The sequence below is a fragment of the Sturnira hondurensis genome, unplaced genomic scaffold, assembly GCF_014824575.4.
Source record: "Sturnira hondurensis isolate 20B ecotype Veracruz unplaced genomic scaffold, ASM1482457v3 Scaffold0021209, whole genome shotgun sequence".
NCBI classification, from domain to species: domain Eukaryota; kingdom Metazoa; phylum Chordata; class Mammalia; order Chiroptera; family Phyllostomidae; genus Sturnira; species Sturnira hondurensis.
In genome coordinates, this window is record NW_028093840.1 from 1,141,065 (window position 1) to 1,153,768 (window position 12,704).

At 34.5% G+C, this 12,704-nt stretch overlaps 1 non-coding gene across 1 annotated transcript; it reads right to left on the bottom strand.

The window, feature by feature from the left end:
• Positions 1-12,290: 12,290 nt before the first annotated feature.
• On the bottom strand, positions 12,291-12,364 carry TRNAN-GUU (transfer RNA asparagine (anticodon GUU)). The gene has a single exon. It is a non-coding gene; the product is annotated as a tRNA-Asn (tRNA).
• Positions 12,365-12,704: the final 340 nt, after the last annotated feature.

Genomic DNA, 12,704 nt, shown 5'->3' on the forward strand with positions numbered 1-12,704 from the left:
TTGGGATTACACTTGTCATAACAAAATTATATAGGTTGCAGGTACACAATTCCAAAACACATCATCTGCACACTGTATTGTGTTTACCATCCCAAGTCATATCTCCACCCATCACAATTTATTCACCTTTACCTTTCTCTACCTCTCCAAAACTCCCCTTGCCCCAGCAACCACCACACTGTTATCCATTTCCCTAAGTACTTTCTCTTTTTTTTTTCTTTCTTGCTCAATCCCTCTACCCCATACTCAGCCCCCAACCCCAACAACTTTCAGCCTGCTCTCTAAAGGTCTGTCTATAGTTTGCTTATCAGTGCATTTCCTTCATTAAATTCTATATGAGTGAAATCATATGACACTTTTCTTTTTCTGACTGACTTATTTCACTCATCATAATATTCTCCAGGTCCATCTATGCTGTCGCAAAGGGCAACATTTCCTTCGTTTTCACAGCCAAGTAGTATTTAACTGTAAATGTACCACAGCTTTCTAAATCATTCATCTTTGAGGTCCTTATCCACAGGCTGGTACATATATCATCACTGAAATTTGGTTACAGATCCAGAATCCCAGGCCTCACCCCAGACCTGATTAATGTGAATCTCCGTTTAACAAAATCCCAGGATGCTTCATGTTAAATGACATTTTAGAAGCACTGGTTTATTATACATTCATAAAAAAACATAGAAATAGCCTTTGTTAAAATAGTAACTTTGAAGCTATCTGTATTTTAACAAAACTGGCAAGTTTAAGTATGAAAACACACACAACACTAATGATTTCCTAACCTTTGAAAATAAATGTGCTGGCCATACACTCTAGATGTCACATGTCTTAATTAGAAAAGGATTCAGGACCACCTAATGCTGAAAAGCTAGAGTTATTAAATAATTATATATATAATATTTAAATGAAGAATGGATAACTATCCAGCACAGAGTTGACCTTGTATAATTGAAATTTACTGGATATTCAGTTCTCAACATTGTGGGTTATACAATCTGAACTTTCTATTCTTACATAACTTATATTTCACTAAGTGTATAGTCCCAGAAGAGTCTGCCACTAGTGAACAATACTTCTTGTTAGAGCACAATTTTAGGCAAAATAAAAAATGGTACAATACTTTCTGAGAAAAAGAAATAAATATTTTTAAACTTGTAGGGGATGCTTGCTATGGCTGAAGAAAAGGAGGCTGGGTTTCAGCATGTTAAATATATATAATAAATAATTAGCTATCTCATTCACTCATTCTATAAGCATTATTATTTGCCTATGGCAGACTAGGCACAGTTCTATAGCTGGGGATTCCTTAACACATGGAATTTCCCCTGCCAAAGGGAATTCATAATAGAGTGAGGAGGTGGACAAGGCGCAGGCCATGTTGATGGAATATAGGTGTGATGATAGAAAACATATTTTTTAGAATAACTCATCCAGTCTATACAGACATCCATTTGGAGAAAATGAAATATAACAAAGTTTAATAAATGAATAAGCATGAATCTAATGAGAGTCAGGGTTTTTCTTTTTTTAAGCAAAGGAAAAAACACGCCTGGAGTTGACAGTGACACTGGGCATGGCATACTAAAAGAACCAGAAAGATTGTGCAAAAGCTGCATAAAAATATCAACATTTTATTTTCCCCACAAATACAATGGTGTTTATCTACTTTTCTGAGGTTTTAAGAGAGATTTTTAATATAAAACATGCCTATGCTATATGATGCCTTTAAACCATATTCTTGCATATTTACACATAACATCTATTTTCATTTATATCACTATGCATTTCACACCAATTTCAATCATCTTATACCATCCTGGGAAATTTTTGTGAGGGGAAAGGTAGGTATAAAGAGACCTAATTTTCTAAACTCTGCAATGTTGATACTTTATGATCTTTTCCTCACTAGATCTCTGATATAAGCCCCAAACTGGCTGGCCTTCAGCAAATTGTTCTCTCGTTTGATTATAGCAAGTGCAGGCCATGCTTGAACATCTGTACTAATAATTAACCCAGATATTTTTCAAAGGAACTTAATCTGGCCCTCTCTACTGTCAAGTTTATATTTTCTAGTCTAGTCACAGACATCCACTTTTATTTCACTGTGCCTTAGTGGGCTTTTTTAGAGCCTGTCGAGACTGACTGCATCGGAGAGCTTTCTGTGAAGACCTGTGATACTGGGAAAATGCCAAAGTCTCTGACAAATGACCCTTAAAGATGAATTATGCTAAACATGAAGGTGTGCCGGAACTTTTCTTAGAGATACAGTGCATAGTTTTATATTAATAAGGGAAGAATTTTGACAACTCTTAAAATATGTGACTTGTATCTTTCTCAAAGCTTCACACATTTATTCTTGTGCCACTCCTGGAAAATGTACTCAAAGTAAAATGACTATAAAGATCTAAACCCATACACTGTAAAAATAGAAAAAGAACATCACAGACCAAGAAAATGAAAAGGTAAGCAGTTTCATGTCAGAGAGGAGATGATATGAGAAGTTTTAGAAAAAGAACAAAGGGATACCACAGTGGTAAAAAGTGTTAGTGAAAAATTGTTTCTGGGGTTTGCAAGAAGATGGAGAAGGGGCAGATTGCCTAATTTATTTAACAAATAACATCAACTCTGTGAGAGTAGTTGTACTTCTAAGAGGAAACATTGCAGAAAGCCAAACACTACTCAGAAGTGTCCATAAGGCTTCACCTGAAGGAGGCTGGAGTTAGATTTTTGGAGCACTGAGTGCTAAGAAAGGAGCAAGCACAGAGGAAATCCTAAATTAGCAAAGTAGGGAAAGAAAACATTTCTAGCAGGAACCCCATGGGAGCATCGCACAGCCAAAAGTGCAGGTGGTTCTATACAAGGAAGACCCCTCAGTTATCGAAATTGGATTGATGAATGCTGGCACACTGATGGATGACCCTTCTCAAACTACAGAATGGTAACCTGAGAATGGTTACATTTTTTGGTTACAAATGGTTACAATTTTGGTTACAAAATGGTTACAATTTTTAAAAAATAACACCAATTTCTAAAACACTAGACTGTTCAGGATGGCATAGAATTCCAAGTTATGATTCCCTGTACAACAACTTCACCCCATTGAGTAATCTTTGCTTGTACTGTTATAGCAATTTAATATAAAATAATTAACTTTGCCTTAAAAAATACTGGCATTAGCTTGTATTTAAAATCTTTTGTATCTTTTGTATCAACTTTGCCTCCTAGAAAATGGAGTAGATGCACTTTTTCTCCTAATGCTTAGTACAACTAAGAACTCTAGACATTATATTTAAAAAGGAAATGGAAAACATTACAAGCAGAGAGAGAAGAAAGCAAACCTTCTAGAAACCTCAGAATGACAAGAATAGAGATACTAGAGAAGGTAGTCACCTGGAAATGCTTCTAGGTGTAGAGAAATAAAAAATAAATATAAAATAGCTCCAAGTAATATAAGAAATACATCATCTTCCAAACAACCAACAGGGAGGTAAAAGAAGCAATTTAAAAAAGAAATCTAAAGCTAAATGGCAGATTAAACTTCAAAATATCAATAGTGATATTAAATGCAAAATTTTAAACATGCCAATTAGAAGACAAAGATTTACAGTGTGGATTAAAAAATAATAATGAAGTTACAAAACCATGCTCTGCCCCTAAGAATCTCAGTTCAAATACAACTGTATATAAGTAAACAGTAAAAATATACTTCATAGAAACATTAGTCCAAATAAGCAGCAATGGCTATGTTCATAACAGATAACACAGACTTCAGAGCAAATACAATTGCCAATGTCAGAGAGGAACATTAAATAAAAGAGTCAAGATAACATAGGAATCTAAAGTGAGTATACACCACATAACAGAGTTCTAAAGTATGCAAAACAAACAATGAGAGAAATGACATATCCAAAATTATGTATGGAGAATAAAACCCACCTATTCACCTATTAATAGAACAAAAGGCAAAAGAAGTACTCACCAAAAACACCAAACAGAAGCACCTGATCAACATATATGCTATTCCAATCAACATTTTTGAAGTCCCTGTAGAACATATACTAAGATAGACTATATTTGGTACTTTTTAAAAAATTACAAAAACATTTTTAAATGAAATCATACAGAGTATGTACAAGAGTAATATGACTATAATTGAGTGGATGTACAAATAACAGAAAAACCACAGGAAAAATCTCTAACACTTGGAAACTCACATACACACTTAAATAATTCATAGGACAAACTGAATAAAAATAAAAATAAACAAAGCTTGAGGCACAGTTAGAGGTGCTAAGAAAAATTTACAGCACTAAAAAGCTACATTAGGAAAAGGTCTCAAATTGGTTATCTAAGTTCCACTGCAAGCAATTAGAGAAAGAAGACCAAAATAAGTTCCAGGAAAGCACAATTATATAAAAAAAAATAAAGAGCAAAAACAGTAAAATTAAAAACAATTGAAACAAAAGCTGTGTCTTTGAAAAATAATAAAGTTGGCACATCTCTAGCAAGACTAACAAAGAAAAAAGAAAATAATATGTACAAGTTGCTAACAGTAAAGGTGACGAAAGGGACATTGCTTTAGACACTGTAAACATTAAAAGGATAAATAGGATCATTATGAATAATTCTAAACACATAAATTTGACAAATGAGACAAATGGACAGATTTTTAGAAAGTTACATTACCAACATTCAGCTAAGATAAAATAGATAATTTCAATACCCTATAACTATTAAAAAAATAAAAACCACTAAAAAATTCTCATGATTACTTCTTCCAAATATTCAAATATTAACACAAGTTTTCTTTCTAAAAATAAAGAATTCAACATTCCCCAACACATCCTAAAAAGCCAGTATTATTCTCATTCTAAACAAGACAGATAAAACACAAACTACCAGTATTATTCATAAGTTTATGTGGAAATACTAAATAAAATATCAGTGAATAGGATCCATCAATATATAAAAATAATTTCACACCATGACCAAGTGTGGCTTATTCTAGGGATGCAAAAAGATGGGTTAATATTTGAAAATCAATCAATATTTCACAGGTTAATGAATAAAAATTTAAGTGATTAATTACATCAATTGATGAAGAAAATGTATTTGCTTAATTTCAACACTTATTCATAAGAAAAACTCTCAGTAAACTAGAAATAGGGGTATAACTCTCCCAACTTGATAAAAGATACCTAAAAATAATTACAGTGAATATGTAAAATGCTAACTGTTTTCCCCACAATATTGGGACCAAGACAAGGAAATTTACTCTCACCACTGCTATTCAACATAGTACTAAAAGTTATAGCCAGAGCAATAAAGCAAATAATGGAATGGTCTTTATTTGTGAGTAACATAATGGTCTGTAGAAAGTCCCTAGCGATCTACTCCAAAAGACCTAAAATTCATGAGTTCAGCAAGGTGACTAGATAAAGGATAGACATACCAAAGTCACTTGCATTTTTATATATTATGGATTAACACATGAAAACAGAAAGGTAAACAATGCCATTCACTGTTGCTAAGAATGATTAGGTGCAAATCTAACCCAACTTGTAGAGGAGTTATGTGTTAAAATTACACAAGACCGGTGGGAGAAGAATCAAAGAATACATAAATGAAATGTTTCTCAACCAGAATATTCAATATAATAAAACATGTCAATTATCTGCTAATTTATTTATAGGTATAACACAAATTGTATCAAGACCCAACCCTTTTAAAAGAAGATACAAGCTAAATGATTCTAAAATATATGCAGGAAAAGAAGAAACAAAAGTAGCTATAACAGTTTCAAAAGAATGAAATGAGAGAAATCACTCCACCCAATTTTAAGAATTACTACATTCTAATCAAGACTATATGGTGTTGGTGGAAGAATTAATATATACATCAATGAATCTAAATAGAGAATACCAAAATAGACCCATACAAGTATTGAGAACTATTGCTTGACAAGAGAAAAAAAATTCAATGGAGAAACTAGTCTATTTAAAGAAGCATGGAGCTATTGGATGTCCACAGGCAAAAATATGGACCTGTAACTGAACCTTATACCATACACAAAAAATAATTCAAACTGAATCAAAAATTTAAATATAAAATTAAAATAAAGCTTAAGAAAATAATCTAGGGCTTTGAAGGAACTATAGCTAGGTAAGGATTTCTTATACTTAAAACCAAAAGCACAAACATAAAAGAAAAACGTGATTAACTGGATATAATCAAACATTTTTTAAATGTTCTGTAAAATATCACATTAAAAAGATCAAAATCCAAGCTATAAACAAAGAGAAAATATTTGCAAGTCACATATCTGAAAAAAACCTATATTTACAATCTATAAAGATCTTAAAATTTTTGTAATCCAATAGAAAATTGGAAAACAACATAGACATTTCACTAAAGAGAATATATAGATAAAATATGAGCACATCAATGTATGTTCAACATCTCTAGCCACTAACAAAATGAATGCAAATTCAGAGAACAATGAAATATCATGACATGTTTAGTTATTATAACTAAATTTTTAATAATACTTTTAAACATACATAATCTGTCCAGAAAAAAAGCCAGCCATTGTTAATATAACAAGAATGGTTTATGTGACATAAATGAAACCTGGCAGCCAAGGCAAGTGGACTTGAATGGACATGTATGTACAATGAAGACTTCATTATACTAGTCAGTGGGGGCAGTAGATGCTGTTGAGTAGGCATGTGTACTGTGTGGACATTGCATTCAAAATTACTGAGTGAGTAGAACAATGAATCTGCATCAATTTTTTTTAAGTTTAATAGGAACACAGGATTCTTTTTTTAAATTTTTATTTATTTATCTTTAGAAAGGAAGGGAAGGAGAGAAGGAGAGAAATATCAATGTATGGTTGCTTTTTGGTGCATCCCCTGCTGGGAACTGGCCCCTGCTGGGAACTGGCCTGCAACACAGGCATGTGCCCTGACTAGGAATTGAATCGTGATCTTTTGGTTCGCAGGCCCGTGCTCAATCCACTGAGCTACACTAGCTAGGGCTTTGCATCAATTTTTGCATTAAGTTTGAAAGTTTTTCCATGGAAACTATTCAGATAACTCAGGAGGCCACGGCTATGGGCAACTGGCAATTGTTCATTAATACAGTGTGCTGGCTCACACACCACATCTCATGCTGAATTTTTTTATGAAACATCATATCACCCAGGTGACTTAACCTCCTATAGGACAGATTTGGTGCCATGTAACTTCTGGCCTTCTGAAAAACTAAAATGACCTTTGAAAGGGAAGAGATCTCAGACCATCAATAATATTCAGGAAAATACTGCAGGACAGCTGATGATGATTGGGAGAATTGTGTGAGGTACCAAGGTGCCTACTTTAAAGGGGACTGAGCCATCCTTTTCATACATTTTTCTTATATCTTCTTCAATAAATGTCTCTATTTTTCATAGTACATTATACAGAACGTGTCTGTGAGGTATGGTGAATGTAGCCTAGCACCTGATTCAGAAAACTGACAGGGAGTGAGGTTGACACACAGGAGCCAAACACATGGATCGGTTCTGTTGTGGGGAATCAGGCCTGTATTCTACCTATGCTGCTATGAGACTTGCTTTTGCTAAAACTTCCTCATCCTGAATTGAGGCAGATATGTTTACTGCATATCTCTAAAGTAACTTCCTAAAATCCGTGTTAAACCTCCCACATATGAAGTATCACCAGTTCAACCACTTTTCCCCTTCATCTGCAACATCCTTTTCTTTGAAGCAATTAGCAACATTCTTTCCTTTGTTATCTGTAAAAGGTAATCACTTACAGAGAAACTGTGCTTTGTGAATGAAGACCATCCTCAATGTAATGTACTCAGAAAAGCAATAAAAGCCTGTCCAGGCAGGGGTCAAGCCCTCTCTCTCACTTAAAGAACGACCATGCCATCCCTTTCTCTCTACAGGACTTCTGTAGTCTGTGTGAATTTGTTCATTGCAGCCACAACTCATGGACCCCGTAGACCAGGGTCCACATCAGTACATGGCTAGATACCTTCTGTAACCATAGGAGAAAACTAAGCGAAGGGTCAATGGAATGTCTCTGTGGTATCTTTAAAACTTTTAGTTAATTTATATATATTTCAAAATAAAAACTATAGAAAATTAATCAATTAAAAGAGAATGAATTCAGAGAGTAAGTTCTAATAACAAAAAATCAATGCTATTCTATACTCTGAGCAGCTGCTATACACAATGAATTGTTTTGGATGGTACATTAACTTCATCAGGCTGCTGTAACATTTAGTCTCAATAACTGTGAGAAAATAACCTTCTACTTTTTTTAGCCACCCAGTTTCTATATATCTCTATGTCTCTATATCTATATATTTACATATCTATATAAATAGTAATTTTTGAATGAAGATGCAATCATCTCCTGTTTGGGATTTCTTAATTTGGGCTATTTTTCTATTAGTGTTTTTGTGTTCTTGTTGAACCATCCTTAAGCCATAAATTTTATCTATGTGCAACCTTTTGCTCTTGTGATGTGATTAATCTCCAGCACAAGAATGTGGGCATTGGTTTTTCTTTCTCATGAAGGTAACTGATAGACAGTTACTTTTAATCTTTAACCTTTATCTCATTATCAACTCCCTTTAATCAGATTAACTACCTAACTAACTAACTAACCAGACAAGTATTACAATTAAAGCAGAAAAAATCATTAGGTTATTATGAATATACATATACCAAGTAGACCAAGACAATGTAGAATTCAGACAGCAATGCTTTTCTAGAACAAGAGACTTAAAACAAATGTACAACCATTACACATGCTCAAAGTCATTTTTAATCCTACAAATACAGCAAATTTATTATTGAAAAATATATATGGACTGAAAACATAATTTAAAACCTAGACTAGATAATAATATGCACCACTCTTATACTACATCAGAAGCAGGATGCATGTTTATCAAAAACAGTATACAAGTGATCAAATAAATTTTTACATATAAACATCTGAACTTTTTATGTTGTTTTAGGGAACAATTTTAGATAATTTATGTTCTTCTGAAACTCATTTGTATTCTACTCTAAATATACAGCCGCCTAAACTGCTGAGAAAATCTGGGCCAGAGACCTAAATACAGAACTCCAGGGAGGATTGCTGGCTGAATGCAAGTTCATTTATGTAACCACTAGTCTAGTATTATATCAGTGTAAGGAACAGAGTGATTTGCTTCACTATAGCCAGTGGGATGTACTCCATATACCAACATGCAACAATGAAAGAAAACAAATTGCAGTGTATTGATTAGGAAGTTGTTTTCTAAAGTAAAGTGAAGGAATAGTTTTAGTGTTGTTCTAATATTTTTAGGAAAATGACATTTCCACACATTTTTCCAAAAAAGGAAAGTTTTATTAAAATATGGGATTTTTCCTTAATATCAGAAATATTGGGTTTGTATCAAAAGGCTTAATTAAATACCAGCACTGGTATTTTTTTTACTACAGGATTTACCATAGTCACTTTTTTTCCACACACCTTTCTTACATGTTCTCATTTAACAGTTCTTTTCTTTGATGTGTTATATCTGTGAGTATCATTTTTCAAATAAAATACATATCTTACACTGTGGGTATTATATCACCTTGTAAAACTAGGCTTCTCCCCTTCCATAAATTTTGGTGTGCATAAATTTATCACTCTAAACTAATTAATTAACTAGTCTGTTAACTAGTTTAATAGACATCATTGAATGCATGATAAAGTTAGTAAAGAAAATAACTAATAATTAGTATTTTGGTAATTTAAGACTAAGATAATGATGAAATGGCCTATAATAGATGACAGAAATTAGTGATTATACTCTTTTTAAATGTGAAATAGTATTCTACTTTGTGCTAGGGAAGCCCCAGAGTGAATATACTATAACATTTCAAAATGTTCAACAAACATGTATTTTCTCAGTTTCCCATACCTTTCAGAGTGGTTGCTATAAAGAAATATTAATAATAAAATATGTAAAATTTTAAATTTCAATAAAGGCAACTAGCATTATGAAGTGATATAGTGCTGTGCTGACCACTGGATAGAAAACACAGTGGAGGGTCATTGAGTATCACTAAAGAGAAATACATTATTTTCATGTCTTTAAAAATAGGCTTTCCTAAAAAAAAAAAAGCTGGTTGCTGGCTTTTGAAAACGACGTCTTATACCATTGTGCTCTGATATTATATACTCATATTTTCCTAGAGCTGGATACAATTTGCCTAGAAGAGTAGTTCCAAAAGTTCACTGGGCAACAAAATCACCTGGACAGTTCACCAAAATGTAGATTGTTCAGCTCTGCTGTCACAGTTTCTGCTTCAGTAGTTCTAGGGTGGAGCTCAAATTTGAATTTTTAGCAAGTTACCACGGACCCTGATGATGCTGGTCCAGGAATCCCACATGGAGAACACCTGAGACAAAACAATGAGAACACCCTCTTTTTTGTCACTGCATAAACTATATCCAAACAAACAAAAGACACAACCTTAACATGAAATCAATTTAGAATTGAAGTGCATTCCCTCCCCATCCACATAAACATATGTGCATGACTTAATATAACTCAGAGATGTCCCAGCTGAGCTGAGTTCTGTAGCCTAAACCCAACTAAGTTTCATACTGCTGGTCATAAAGAAGCAGGCCTGGACACTCACTGCAATCTCCTGTTCATCTTAATGGCTATTTTTGTAACATGCTGCAGCCAAGGGAGGGACTCAAATAGGGATTTGTAATAGGGTCCAGAGCTCAGTGTCCAGGAAATATTAGAAAAAATATATATGTATATAGGGTGTCCTCACCCCCACAAGTCTGAGCTGGGGGATGGGATGCATGGTGCAGGGTCATTGAGAGTTGTTTTGAATAGCAACAGTTTTGCAGATAACTTCAGTTTTGCAGATAACCTCTAGACCAGTCATTTAACATATCTATAACCTTTAATTGGTTTCATAAAAATGGCTGTGGCCATGCTTTGAGCCAGAGGGATGGGAGTGACTTCAACCCATGATGTAACTGGGAGGCAATTCCCCCAAGTTACAGAGCCTGTGTAGGAGCTTGGAGATGATTGGCTCCCCACCACAGGGCCACACGTGCCTGGACTTACTATGGCAGCCCAGTAAAGCTAGAAAAATACGGGAATGCTGGCAGCTGTGGCTAATTGTGGGGGGAGTCAGAAATGTTGCAACAGAGGAATATTGGTGCTGAGATTTAAATCCAGGCATGGCAGCCATGTGGTGTCTTTTTGGGACCACAAGGCTTGGGCAGAGAAGAACCACGGACTTCTATTTCTTTTCCTGAGATACAGTACCTCAGACTGGGCAAAAAGTGAAGGAAGGATTGTGCATAGACGGGTATTCTAAAGGACTTTGGGATCTCAATGAAGACATTAAGACATTAATCCTAAATTTGCATAACTCTTTAAATACATAATCCCTTTCTTTTTCACCAATCTATAACATTGAGAGACATCTTTCCCTGGCAGCAGGCAAGGAGAACCTAGTTCTTATGGGGGTGCGGCGCACAGGGGTGGGTCCATTCAGCAATAGTATATCACTCACACACCCCTGTCCTGTAACACTTGGTTTCATAAAAATGTATGATTAAATGTTTTTATTGCTACTAATTTTGCCACTCATTCTTTTAGTTTAGGGGGAATTGTCTCACTGAATATAATGAACATGGGTGAAACAGTATTTTCTTTGGCCTGGGGCAATAGGAGCCTTTTAAGGAAGACATGAAGATGTTGCAACAAAGAAGCTGCCAGGTAAGTTTGATGGTTAAAATACTTGCAAAATGTCTAGAAAGCAGTTAAAATTTCATGGATAAAATCAACTTTTCTGAAAACAACTTTGCATACATTAATAAGCTTTTCGTGACAGAAAACAAACATATTTTAATATTTATTCTTTGTGGTGAGCTAAGCAATTCTACTGAATTTGGACAGCTGTCATTCACAAAATAGTGCCATCTTAAGTGACTATTTGATTTTTAAAGGGAGATTTTATTTTTTTTATTTTTATTTTTTTTGAAGATTTTATTTATTTATTTATCTTTGGAGGGGAAGGAGAGAGAGAGAAACATCAATGTATGGTTGCCTTTTGTGCATCCCCTGCTGGGAGTTGGCCTGCAGGGAACCAGCCTGCAACCCAGGCATGTGCCCTGACTGGGAATCAAACCGCGATCCTTTGGTTCGCAGGCCGGTGTTCAATCCACTGAGCTACACCAGCCAGGGCAAACGGAGGCGCGCGTCCCTGGGTGGGCTCGAACCACCAACCTTTCGGTTAACAGCCGAACGCGCTAACCGATTGCGCCACAGAGACAGGCTGATTTTTTTAAAATTATAAAACTTCCATTATTTGTGAGAATATAAAAAGTGCCCCTTCCCGTCTTTGCCTACCCTAATTCATAGCTATGAGTTTTCCAAAACTTAGATCATCTAACTGTAATATAGTTGTGGGAAAAATGATTAAGTAGTGGAATGCTGGTTCATTTCAATTATAATTATTAATATTACCACTGTTGCTCATAAGATTCATTGTTCTCCTCTCAAATCTTCAGCCTGTCCCTTTACACAAGCTTCTTCCTGATGGGTGTCAATTTCAACTCCTCCCAAGCTTAAATACAACTTGCACTTCACTTTTCTACTTCAAATCACGTTGA